Here is a 14223-nt window from a genome sequence, read left to right as displayed (position 1 = left end):
TCTGCCTCTAAATTGTTGTTGTTCCAATCTTGGTTGTGTGTGGAGGTACAGTGCGTCCACCTATGCCTCCATCTTGGCTGGAAGTCCTTAAAGTAAGGATGTTTAAAGTGGGTAGTGACATAAAAGGAACTGAAAAGTTAAAATATACTAGATATCATGAAACAATAGGCAGATCTGAAGAATGAGACATGGTTAGAAATTAAAATAAATTTTGGAAAGAGAAAACTCAATGAACAATTTTAAAAGAGATTATACACACAGCTAACAAGATAATTCATGAACTAGAAGACAGATATGAAGGCCTGACAGAAAGATTAATGGGAAACATAGAAGGGCTTAAAAGATAAATAGTATGAGTAGGTCCAGTATACATTTTTAAATATATTTTATTGATTATGCTATTATCATTGTCACATTCCCTTCTTTTATTTCTCCCCTACTCCCTCCTCCTACCCACATTCCCCATTCCCCCCTGCTTAGTTAATATCCATGGGTTGTACATATAAGTTTTTTGGCTTCCATATTTCTCATACTATTCTTAACCTCCCTCTGTCTATTTTATACCTACTAATTATGTTTCTTAGTCCCTGTACCTTTCCTGCATTCTCCTTGCTCCACCTCCCTGCCAATAACCCTTCAGGTGATCTCCATTTCTGTGATTCTGTTCCTGTTCTAGTTGTTTCCTTAGTTTGTTTTTGTTTTTGTCTTTTTAGGTTCATGACTCGGCCACCAGCCTGCAGTGATCGTGGAATGCTGCGGATGGCTGTTCGAAACATGAGAAAAACATACACAGGGACAACCGAGTCCTGTGGAGAAATAGGGATGAAATAGCCACTCTCTCTAGTGGAGAGCTCCATGGCCACCCTCTCTAGTGGAGAGTGCTCTGAGCCCCTGCCTAAATAGGCTTTTATTAAGAATACAGACACAGTTTGTGGATTCCAGTCTGGCAGGGAAGATCAAACAAGTAGGTGTTGACAGAACTCCTGCTGGTATTCTGGGCAGAGAGTTTGTGTTTTATCACTTAAAAAGACTACAGGACCTAAAAGGCTAGTCTCGTTTCCTGCCCGTGCCTTCATATTCTAATTCAATAGCATTCTCCAGCAAGCAGATCTCACAGGATCTTGCATATTCTATGTCCCAGGCCTGATTACCCTGGGGGTCCACCAACTCTGGTCTGGACTGCACCGCCCCTGTTATTTCTGCAGGCCTCAGTTGGTCAGAGGAGACAAAGGCAGCCAAGAGACTTGGATTTCTCACAACTAAGAACAAGGACTCAGGCTTTGACAAAGCTGAGAGGACAGGGGTCAATGTCGATCACCCCTTCATTTACACAGCCCTGAATCTCTTCCCTGAGGCCTCATAGTGATAATGCCTGTCTTAGGCGATTCCCTTCATGGGAAATCATACCCCTCATTGGCTAACTAATCAAGCATAAGAGGCTAGACACAGAACAGGCAGTGTTCATTGACAGGGAAATAAGTTTTGTCTCCTTAGTGGCTCCTGGTTTGGAGGTCTCTCACTCAGCTTAAGTCATGGGGAGTTATAGTTTCCTGAGACCAGGCAGGGCAGACTCCAACAGGTTCAGTTGTTGATAGTTGTGAGTCTGTTGTCATTTTACTGTTCATGTTTTGATCATCTTGTTTTTCTTAGGTAAGTCCATTTAACATTTCATATAATAAGGGTTTGGTGATGATGAACTCCTTTAACTTGACCTTATCTGGGAAGCACTTTATCTGCCCTTCCATTCTAAATGATAGCTTTGCTGGATAGAGTAATCTTGGATGTAGGTCCTTGTCTTTCATGACTTCAAACACTTCCTTCCAGCCTCTTCTTGCCTGCAAAGTTTCTTTTGAGATATCAGCTGATGGTTTTATGTGAACTCCTTTGTAGGTAACTCTCTCCTTTCCTCTTGCTACTTTTAATATTCTCTCTTTCTCTTTAATCTTGGGTAATGTAGTTATAATGTGTTTTCATGTGTCCTTCCTTGGGTCCAACTTCCTTGGGACTCTCTGAGCTTCCTGGACTTCCTGAGAGTCTATTTCCTTGTCCAGATTAGAGAAGTTCTCCTTCATTATTTGTTCAAATAAGTCTTTAATTTTTTGCTCTTCATCTTCTCCTTCTGGCACCCCTATGATTCAGATGTTAGGACATTTAAAGTTGTCCCAGAGGTTCCTAAACCTCTCATTTTTTAAATTATTCTTTCTTTATTCTATTCTGGTTGAATGTTTATTTCTTCCTTCTGCTCCAAACCATTGATTTGAGTCCTGGTTTCCTTCCTGAGACTGTTGGTTCCCTGTACATTTTGCTTTATTTCACTTTGCATAGCCTTCACTTTTTCCTCTATTTTGTCACCATACTCAGTCATTTCTGTGAGAATCCTGGTTACCAGTGTTTTGAACTCTGCATCTGATAGAGAGGCTATATCTTCCATGCTTAGTTGTATTTTTTCTGGACCTTTGTCTGTTCTTTCATTTGGGCCATATTTTTTTTTGTCTTGGCACACCTGTTATATAGCAAGAGGTTGAGCCTTAGGTATTCACCAGGTCAGGGCAACCCACTTCCCTATGTTGTGGCACTGTATGTGGGGAAGGGGTCTGAGAAGGAACAGTGCCACTTGTTCAGCTCTCGGGTGTCTTTCAGTCACTCCCTCCACTACCCACAAGCAAATTGGGCCCTTCTGGTGCTGATTCCCAGGTGGGTGGGCTTGTGTACATTCTAGGACCCTGTGGCTCTCTCCAACAAACTCTCCTGTGAGGTTGGGAGTTTCTCCCACTGCCTCAAGCCCCAAAGATGTTTTCAATCAGTGGTTTGAGGCTTTATTTTTTTGTTTTTAAATTTGTTGTTGTTCTTCTTTTGGTTGTGCAAGGAGTCAAAGTGAGTCTGCCTATACCTCCATTTTGGCCAGAACTCTATATATCTGTATCAAAGCTCACACAGTCACTTGTCAGTGTTATAACTGGAGTGAGGTATAGTTCTTGCATCCACACCTTCTTTGGAGAACACAACTACTGCTGCTCAGGTAAGTTTGAAGGCTATCTTCTTAGACTGCTGCAGCTCAGCATAAATAATGCAGGTATCTCTCTCTAAGCACTTGCCTTCTTATGTTCAGGGGAGTCACTGCCAGCTATCAGAGTCTCATATTCACATAGTTTTACTGCTGTTGATGCACACAGAATTCCCAGTGTGGAATGGAATGTACAGAGTAAGATGAAGAGCTTGAGGTGTACTAATAAGCATTTCAGCCCTTATCATAAAATCTAAAACAACCATTGTTGCCGGATATTCTCTCCTGTTACTCTAATTTGTCATTATCAAATGTATGAATTAAGCATTGGGATTATCAATGATTCAAATAAGGCACAAAACATCTCCATAAAAATATTCATATAATTTAAACAGTGAAGGTTTTGCCTTAAATCCCAATATCTGTTACATTTCTTTAATTTTTTTTAATTAAACTTATCTGGGAAGCATTAGTTAATATCAGTTTCAGGGGTACAACTCTGTAATACATCATCAGTATATTTCATTGTGTGCTCAAAACCCAATATCTAGTCTCCTTCCATCACCATGTGTTTGACCTCCTTTACCCTCCTCATCCTCCCTAACCCACCTTCCCCTCTGGTAACCATCATACTCTTGTCTCTGTGATACTGTTTGTTCTGTTTGTCTGTTTACTTTATATCCCACATATGAGTGAAATTATATGGTTCTTGTCATTTTCTATCTGACATTTCACTTACTATGATCCTCTCAGGATCCATTCATGTTGTCACAAATGGCAATATTTCATCTTTTTATGGCTGAGTAATATTGCATTGTATATTATATCACATCTTCTTTATCCATTTGTCTACTGAAGAACAACTAGCTTGTTTCCATGTCTTGGCTATTGTGAATAATGCTGCAATGAACATAGGGGTACCTATACCTTTACAAATAAGTATTTTTAAAAAATTTGGGGTAGATACCCAGCAGCGGGATTCCTGGGTTGTATGGTAGCTCCCTTCTTGATTATTTTAGAAACCTCCATACTGTTTTTCATAAAGGCTGCACTAATTTACAATCCCACCAGCAGAGCACAAGAGTTCCCTTTTCTCTGTAGCTTTTCCAACATTTGTTTTTTCTTGTATTATTGATGATAACATTTCTAACAGCTATGAGGTAGTATCTCATTATGGTTTTGATTTGTATTTTTCTTGTAGCTAGTGAAGTTGAGCATCTTTTCACACATCTGTTGGCTATCTGTATATCTTCTTGGTAGAAATGTTTAGGTCCTCTGCCCATTTTTTAACTGGAATATTTTGTTGTCGATTATATATGTGTATGTGTACAACAAACTCACAACTATCAACAAATGAACCTAAAAGAAAAGACAAACAACAAAAACAAAAACTAAATGAACAACTAGAACAGGAACAGAATCAGAGAAATGGACATCACATGGAGGGATTTCAGTGGGGAGGTGGAAGGGAGGAATGCGGGGAAAGTACAGGGAAGAAGAAGCATAATCAGTAGGCATAAAATAGACAGGGAGAGATCAATAATGGTACAGGAAACAGAGAACTCAAAGAACTTATATGTACAACATGGACATGATCTAAGGGTTGGGGGAATGCTGGAGGGTTGCAGTGGCAGGGTGGAAGGGTGATAAAGGGGGAAAACTGTAATAGCATAATAAATAAAATAAGCTAAAAAAAAGAGGGAGAGAAACATCAATGTGTGGTTGCCTCTAATGCACCCCCAACTTGGCATCTGGCCCACAACCCTGGCATGTGCCCTGAATGGGAATTAAAGCAGAAAGCCTTTGGTTCGCAGGCCCTCAGTCAGTCCACTGAGCCACACCAACCAGGGCTAATTTTGCTCTAATTTTTATGAGTTCCTTCCTTGCCTTGATATTGGGCTTCATTTGTTCTTTTTCTAGTTTTTTAAGCTATAATATTAGATTGTTATTTAAGATTATTCTTATTTCTTGAAGTAGGCCCATAATGCTATATAAAATTCCTTCTTAGGAATTTTACTTTAGGAAAAGTATCACTTTTGCTGCATCCCCAAAATTTTGCTGTGTCACATTGTTATTCTCATTTATCTCTATGCTTTTTGGTCCCATCTTTTATTTCTTCTTTGTCCTTATAGTTGTTCAGTAGCATGTTGTTTAATCTCCACATATTTGTGGTATTCCAACATTCTGCTTGTAGTAATTTCCACTTTCATACCATGGTGTTCAGAAAATATGTGTGGTATGATTTCAATCTTCTTAAATTTATTGAGACTAGTTTTGTGTCCCAAATATGGTCTATCCTTGAGAATGTTCTGTGTGCACTTAAGAAGAATGTATACTCTGTTATTTTGGGATGAAAAGCTGTATAAATGTTGATTGTGTCTGTTTAATATGCCATTTAAGGTCATTATTTCTTCATTGATTTTCTTTTTGGATGATCTATCCATTGCTGTCAATGGGGTATTCACATCCCCTACTATGATTGTATTTTTTCAGTTTCTCTCTTTACATCTGTTAGTAATTGCTTTATAGATTTTGGTGGTCTCAGGAGGGTAAATATGGATGTGTTATGTCTTCTTGATGTATTGTCCCCTCTATCATTATAATATGTCCATCACTGTCTCTTGTTTCCTCTTTTATCTTGTAATCTGTTTTGTCTTATGTAAGTACAACTACACCTGCTTTCCTCTGGAGTCTCACCTTCTACCCCTTCATTTTGAGTCTATGTTAGTATTTGCAGCTAAAATGGATCTCATAAAAGGCAACATGTAGTTGTGTCTTGTTTTTTAGTCGATCCCACTACTCTGTGTCTTTTAATTGATTAGTTCAATCCATTTACATTTAGGGTTATTATTGCTATATGAGGACTTACTTCAGCCATTTTATCTTTTGTTTCCTGGATGCTCTGTATCTCCATTGTTTCTTTTCCTTTGTGTTTCTGCTATTTTAGTTTGGTAGTTTTCTATGATTTTTCCCCTTCTTTTTTGTTAATATTTTATTTTTATTTATTTTTAGAGAGAGTGGAAAGGAGGGAGGAAGAGAGGGAGAGAAACTTCAATGTGCAAGAGAGAAACATCCATTTGTTGCCTCCCGCAGGTCCCCAACTGGGATCTGCCTGCAACCCAGGCATATACCCTGACTGGGAATTGAACTGGTGACCTTTCAGTTCACAGGCTAGCACTCAGTCCACTGAGCCACACCAGCCAGGGCTGCCACTTCTTTTTATGTTATATGTCTCAGTTCTAGATTTTTGTTTTGTGACTACCATTAAGTCTATGCCAGAAAGAAGTTTTATATGTAGAACAGTCCTTTTTCTTCTGATTGCATCTTATCTTCATTCACCTGTGCAAGTTCAGTTCTTTCCCCCTCTCCTTTTTTGTTTTTGTTGATACAGATTATCTTTTTTATGCTGTCCATTTGATTATAAATTGCAGAAGTTTTTTAAAAACTTCTTTTAAACAGTCTTTTAAAATGCTTTTCCCTTTAACTTTTATGTTATAATTAAGTATTTAGTATCCTATTCTGAAATAGAATCCCAATTTCCTACTTCTTTCTGTCGCATTACTCACATTTATATCATTTTTATCTATTTATTTCAGGTAGAAGAGCTCCTTTCATCATATTTTTTACAAACATTTTTTATTCTGGAATATTTCATATTTGTAAGAAAGCAATTAGTAATTATCTGACATTGTACAAGAACTGGAAGGTTGTGAGTGACTTATAAATTACAATTTTATCTAAAATATCAGTAGGGAAACCTCTAATTTTCCATTCAAAATTATGATGTCTTTAAGTACTTTCCAAAAACAGAGACAATTTTTATTAGTTTGAATAATGGATGTAGAAATGAACAAAAGACTATCCCTAAATGACTGATGCATTAGGCTGGTAATAATGTAAATGTAGTTTTTGCAACTGTTTCTTTTTGGTTTTCTTTCTTTCCTGGTTTTTTTTTTTTTTTTTTGATGATGGGGGAAAATTATATTGTAATGCCTCACATCATAAAGAAACACTTTGACATTTTCTTTTTGTTCCCCACTGTCCTATATAACCGAGAACCAGCTTAGGGCTGCCTCAGCTTTTCTCCAGTCTTTTCATAGAACTGCACTTGCTGTTTCAGGTTCAAGCAGATGACACATTTGTAATCATGAATGTGATTCATCTTAGCTTGTAATTCATAAGACATTGTGTAGATGTGTTTCATCATGTTCTGTTTGTTTTGTGGAGTGATTTGCTAATGTGGACCCTGAGAAAAAGATACCTACTAAGAAGGGCTCCTGGTGGCTAACTGGGCTCAAATTTAAAAACAAAACAAAACAAAACAAAACAAAAAACCCCACCTTACTAGTTATTTCTATACAGGGGCCTTTCAAGCAAACTGCCCTTTGAGGAGAAGCCCACACTGAACTACCTACCTCTGTTCTGAACTGCCTGCCCGCATTGTGTTTCTTCCATCTGAGCTAAACCTTATAAAGGAGTTCCTGGAATCCTATGTCAACCAATAGGACTGAAGCTTTCCCCATCTAATCAGAGCTGTGCAGCTTCAATCAACCAATGCAGCTCTATTCTGACCAATCAGAATAGTGCCTTTTGGACTAATCAAACAGTGAGGATTTGGAGCCCTCATTTGCATGAGGATGCACCAATCAGACACCAGGGGTGGGTACTTCTGTGTATATAAGCCGGCTCCCCTCTGGCTCTGGGAGCACACTTCCTCTTTCCACTGAAGACTACATTTCCCCTTTGAATCGAAACATCATGGATGTCTTGCCAGAGCAGAGTGGAAGTGGAGTGGACCAATATAGCACAAAGCATACCAGCACAGAGCAGATTTGTCTAACCAGAGAGGGATCTAGCCCCAGTGCTGACTCACAGTTGCATTGTTTTCACAGCAATCCTGTATCACAACTGAGTTATTTTGCATTGAATAAAGTTTCCTTTTTCACCACACTCTTTAATGGGGATTCCCCTTGCCATTGAATTGGTGCCAATGACTATTGGTTGACACTCATTGCAACCAGTTAATCAGCTTACTTTTTCTTCTTTAATCCTCACCCAAAGATATAGAGAGAGAGGAAGGGGAGAGAGAAAGTGAGAGACACATTGATTGGTAGCCTTCCACATGCAACCCAATCAGAGAACAAAACTACAACCTAGGTATGCGCCCTGACCTGGAATTGAACCTCTGACCTTTCAGTGTATGAAATGATGGTACAACCAACTGAGCCACGAAACCCAGGACATTCACTTTCCTTTTTCTACTGTTCCCATATGAGCACTAGTAATATTAAGGAAGCAGCCAAGGAAACCTTTATATTCATGGTTATATCACACTAGGAAATGGAGATCTTTCTTTGGCTGTTTTCCCATGAGACTGGCAATTTCTTCATAAGTCTTTCCTGCTCTGTTACTGCATCATTGAGGATGGTTTCATCTTGATAAACACTAGAAATGAACACTTGCTAAACTCTTCAAGGCCTTTCCTACTTTCTGATATTCCTTGGTTAACAGTCCTGTGCATTGCTCCCACTGCTCCTGCCTATGGTCAGAAGCAGCCTCACACCATCCTCCACGACTTTGGTGAACTTACTAACAGCATCACACTTCTCTTTCTAATAAGTCCAAGTCAGGTGCCTCTCCTTATATGGTGGAAAATATAACTCCCACCAGCTCATCTATCTCAGCGTTCCTCTTCTTGGTTTTCCATTCCTTTCCTTCCCCAAAATATGGAAATTGCTGGGGAAATCTCACTTTCTGAAATTATTAGATGACAGCACATCCTGGTCATCCATGTCCTGAGTCTCTCCATGTTCATTTTGGTAAATTCTTCTTCCAAGTGACCTGTAACTTGCTTATCTGGAAGAGGGGATAGGAATGGCTGACCCAAATTTAACCAGAAGAAGCTGACAAAACCAGTCAAAGTGCTTATACCTGTGTTTGGAGATCAATCAGTGCTAGTAAGTGTTAAGTGACATTCAGTGCAGCTCCTCAGCCCAAACATGTTGGAGTCTTTCCTGGGATCTGCTACCACACAGTCAAATATAAATGTAGGATAAACCCACATTGGGCCAAATTTCAAACAATGAAAGGAAATTTCTTTTGGGGTTTTTCAAGTTGCTTGGTCCACTAATTTCATTCCATTCCAGGTTTTGCAAGTCCAGGAAATTTATTAAGTGGCAGCTTCATGGAATAAGCTCCAACACACTCTTTTCACTCTAAGCATGTTCTGCTTTGGCTAACTAGAAAGCCTTGAACTAGTGAGAATATGACTTAGGGTCATCCCAGCCTTCATCCCAGTTATCATTGTCACCAGTTGGTGGTCCTTGGTAGAACTGGGCATGACCAAAGGCAGTTTTCCAGTTGTTGGAAGTATTTTGGGGGCTACAGCTCTCCCTGGCTTCATTCCTCAGTTATCTGGTCTGTCCCAGTGTTATATCTGGAAGCTCTCCAGGATGACCAGGGGTCATTGCCACTGCTGACCTGGTCAATACCGTTGGCAGCTGATGAATTGGCTTCAGCTGTATTTGCTGAGAGGGAATAGAGAAAGGCTTGGTCAGCACTGAATTTCCACAAGAAAAATGGATCTTTTTCATCACTGGACAAAATTTCAATATAGTCTGTGGGAACGAGACCTCATTCTTGTTTTCTGTTTCTTTTTTCTAGCTGTCCTCCACTAACATCTGGATTTGTAATTGTGATAATTTCAACATTAATTATCAGTTAATTATTTCAGCAGTGAAATCATATATATAACCCAAGTCATGGTGGCCATTGCAGGCAGCTCTCCTGGCTCCTTTCCCCCTCACTCCACAGCTGTTAACCCAAGATGGGCAGGTGAGGGTGAGAGCAGCTATGGCTGGGCCCTGGTGTGGAGACAATAGCGGCAGCTCTACTTTGGTCAGAGCCTGGGTGTTCAACCACTCTAGCCACTACCTGCTCCTCCCTCAATATTTACTGTAATATACGTCTTGTGGTGAATTCCCTCAGCTTTTGTCTGGAAAGTCTTTATTTGTTCTTCATATCTAAAGGATAATTTTAGTGGCTATATTATTCTTGACTGGTGATATCTCTCAATATTTTGACTATTTGATTCTACTCTTTCTTAGCGTACAAAGTTTCTGCTGAAAATCCAATGATATTCTAATGGAGGTTTTTGAAAATAGGTTACAGTCATTTTTGGGGGCTGCCTTGAGAATTCTTTGTCACTAATTTTTGACAGTTTTAATATGTTTTGGAGGTCTTTTTACATTGAGGCTATTTAGGGATTCTGATAGTTTCTTGAATTTCATGGTCCAGTTTTTTTCATGGGCTTGGGAAATTTTTTTATTGTTGTACAAGTACAGTTGTCTCCATTTTCCCCCACCACTCACCCCCAATTCCAACCTCCCACCCATCCAAACCTACCACTCTCAATCCCCCACTTTGGCTTTGTCCATGTGTCCTTTATATATGTTCTTTGACCCTCCTCCTTCTTTCCCCCATTATCTCCTTCCCCCTGTCCATCTAGTTAGTCAGTTTGTTCTTTATTTCAATGTCTCTGGTTATATTTTGCTTGCTTGTTCATTTTGTTGATTAGGTTCCACTTATAGGTGAAATCATATGGTGTTTGCCCCTCGCCACCTGACTTATTTCACTTACCATAATGCTCTCCAATTCCATCCATGCTGTCATGAATGGTAGGAGCTCCTTCTTTCTTTCTGTAGTATTCCATTGTGTAAATGTACCATAGTTTTTTGATCCACTCATTTTTGATGGGCACTTAGGTTGCTTCCAACACTTGGCTATTGTAAATTGTGCAGCTATAAACCCGGGGGTGCATAGGTTCTTTAGAATTGGTGTTTCAGGATTCTTAGTGTATAATCCCAGCAATGAGATTGCTAGGTCAAAAGGAAGTTCCATTTTCAGTTTTCTGAGGAAATTCCATACTGTTTTCCACAGTGGCTGCAGCAGTCTGCATTCCCAGAGATCTATCATAGAATCACCCTGCCTGGGTTGGGGTACCATTGGGATTTCCTTTTTAAAATTTATTTTATTTTTAAGTATATTTTATTGATATGCTAATATAGTTTTCCCAATTTTTTTCTTCCCTTTAGCCCCCCTTTGCCCTGCACCCTCTTGCCCTCCAGCATCCCTCCCCCACACACACTTAGTTCATGTTCATGGCATGTAGATATAAGTTTTTTGGCTTCTCCATTTCCTACACTATTCTCAACCTCTCCCCATCTGTTTTATGCCTACCAATTATGTTTCTTATTTCCTGTACCTTTCCCCTGAATTCTTCCCTTCCCCATCCCCACTGAAAACCCTCCATGTGATCTGTATTTATCTGGTTCTGTTCCTGTTTTAGTTGTTTGCTTAGTTTTTGTTTTTGTTTTTCAGATTCCATTGTTTGTTCCATGAGTTTGTTGTCATTTTACTGTTCATAGTTTTTCATCTTCTTCTATTTCTTAGACAAGTCCCTTTAACATTTTATATAATGAGGGCTTGGTGATGATGAACTCCTTTAACTTGACCTTATCTGGAAAGCACTTTATCTGCCCTTCCATTCTAAATGATAGCTTTGCTGGATAGAGTAATCTTGGATGTAGGTCCTTGTCTTTCATGACTTCAAATACTTCTTTCCAGCCTCTTCTTGCCTGCAAAGTTTCTTTTGAGATATCAGCTGATGGTCGTATGTGACCATCAGCTGGTCTTGGTGTGTCCTTCCTTGGGTCCAACCTCTTTGAAACTCTCTGAGCTTCCTCAACTTCCTGGAAGTCTATTTCCTTGTCCAGATTAGGGAAGTTCTCCTTCATTATTTGTTCAAATAAGTCTTCAATTTTTTGCTCTTCATCTTCTCCTTCTGGCACCCCTATGATTCAGATGTTAGAACATTTAAAGTTGTCCCAGAGGTTCCTAAACCTCTCCTTGTTTTTTTTGATTCTTGTGTCTTCATTCTGTTCCAGTTGGATGTTTATTTCTTCCTTTTGTTCCAAATTGTTGATTTGAATCCCAGTTTCCTTCTGTTCATTGTTGGTTCCCTGTATATTTTGCTTTATTTCACTTTGCATAGCCTTCACTTTTTCCTCTATTTTGCTACCATACTCAACCATTTCTGTGAGCATCCTGATTACCAGTGTTTTGAAGTCTGCATCTGATAGGTTGGCCATCTCCTCACCACTTAGTTCTTTTTCTGGCATTTTGATCTGTTCTTTCATTTGGGCCATACTCCTTTGTCTTGGCACACTTGTTATGTTCTAAGGGTGCAGAACCTTAGGTATTCCTCAGGGCGGGGCAGCCCTCTTTGGTGTGTTCAGGTGCTGTCTGTGGAGAGGGATCAGAGAGGGAACAATGCTGCTTGCTTTCTCTGCTCTAGCCCCACTTTCCAATGAACTCTCCTGTGAGAGGGAGTTTCTCCTGCCATTGCAACTCCTGCAGTATTTTAAAGATAGTTTTTAGTCTTTAATTTCCCATTCAGCCAGCCCTGCCTTGCCTGTGCGGTCTGCTGCCTTGCTGCATGTCCTCTCTGCTCTGCTGCCCATCTCTGGTCCCCACTCCTCCTACCAGTTCTGGGTGAAAGTTTCTTTAACTCCTTGGTTGTTGGACTTCCATGCAGTTTGATTTCCTGGCACTTCTGGTTGTTTATTACTTTTAAATTGGTTGTTATCCTTCTTTTGGCTGTGCAAGGAAGTGAAGCATTCCTACCTATGCCTCCATCTTGACAGGAACTTCTCCAGACCTCTGTTTTCTTAAAGAAAAAGTACAGGGAAACCAGAAGGAGAGGTGGGGCCCAAAATGAAGGATAAAAGTCCCATTAGGTGCCAATCAATGTGCCTATTGCAAGGAGAACAGCCATTGGAGAAAGGACTTCCCAAAAACTCTAAAATAAATATAAAAAGGATACAAACATTCATCTTGAAATATTAGAAAGGAATGACAAATTTGATGATGATGATTGAGGAGGCCCAGGGACTCCCATAGACACCTCTCAGCTTATTACTATTTCCCCGCAAGCGCCTTGGGTAAATTGTCGGGAACAAGCTAACTGACTCTCTCCTAGATATGGCAGCAACATGTTTGGTGCTAAATACAAAACCAAGAAAAGTTTAACTGTGGTGTCATTTACTGGAGTGACTTGACAATTACAAAAATAGATGTTCCTTTAACCTCTACAATACCAGCTTGGGGATCAAAAACTTACACATTTTTCTCTACATGCCCAACTACCCCATTACATTTTGGGGCTGAGATTTACTTTGTAAATTGCATGCACAAATAACTTTTTTCCCCTGAGAAGCACCAGACGTGTTTAAAAGTAGCTTTGAACATACTTTCTAGCTCCAGGTTTTCCTGACTTGTCCAGAAAGACCCAGAGGTGACCTCTTCCCATTGGGGAGAGCAGGTTGATTGAGCTGTTGGGGCCAGCAGAACCCCCAGGTAGATTGGCTAACATGCATCCCATAAAAATTAACCTAGAAGAAGGGGTGCAGAGTCCATGGAATAAAAAATACCTCTTTAAAAAGAAAGCTTTAGAGGAAACTTAATCAGTATTGTAGAAATTCTTAAAATCAGGATTAATTAAGCCATGCCTTTCTCTCTATAACAATCCCATTTTGCCAGTCAGAAAGTGTCACTATAATGAGTATTGATTTGTTCAGGGTCTTAGGGCTATAAATGACATTGTCTGGGACCCTTATATTTTGCTGACCACAGTGCCCAGAAATAGACTTGAAGGATGCTTTTTTCTGCCTCCCAATGGATGAACAGGTTGAACTATTATTTGCCTTTGGGTGACAGGACCCAGAAACCAAAGCCACACTCCAATACTGTGGACTCTGTTGCCACAAGGATTTCATAATTCCCTGACTATATTTGGGGAAATATTAGCAAAAGGTTTAATAGGTATTCAATTGAAATTGGGAATTCTTCTACAATATGTAGATGACTTATCAATAGTTAACAATACTTATAAAGAGGGGTTGCTCAACACCATCACAGTTCTGTACCATTTAGCAAAGAAGAGAGTATAAAGTATGGTCCCACAAGGCCCAGATTTGCAAACAGGAGTGGCATATCTGGGATTCCAACTGAATTAGGGCACTAGGATCTTGACAGCAGATAGAATACAGGCCATTGCTACAATAAAAATCCCAGAGAACCAGAGACAGCTTTGTGGATTCTTAGGGATTACAGGGTTTTGCCAAACTTGGGTTCTAAACTTTGGCCTCTTAGTGAAACCA

The 14223-nt window shown here is 39.6% G+C and overlaps 1 pseudogene; it reads right to left on the bottom strand.

Annotated features, from left to right (window-relative positions):
• Positions 1–8118: 8118 nt before the first annotated feature.
• Positions 8119–9715, bottom strand: LOC114492007 (annotated as a pseudogene).
• Positions 9716–14223: the final 4508 nt, after the last annotated feature.

This window comes from Phyllostomus discolor, chromosome 1, assembly GCF_004126475.2.
Source record: "Phyllostomus discolor isolate MPI-MPIP mPhyDis1 chromosome 1, mPhyDis1.pri.v3, whole genome shotgun sequence".
In the NCBI taxonomy this organism is placed as follows: domain Eukaryota; kingdom Metazoa; phylum Chordata; class Mammalia; order Chiroptera; family Phyllostomidae; genus Phyllostomus; species Phyllostomus discolor.
Note: the sequence above shows the minus strand (reverse complement) of the source record. Positions and strands in the feature narration are given on the sequence as shown.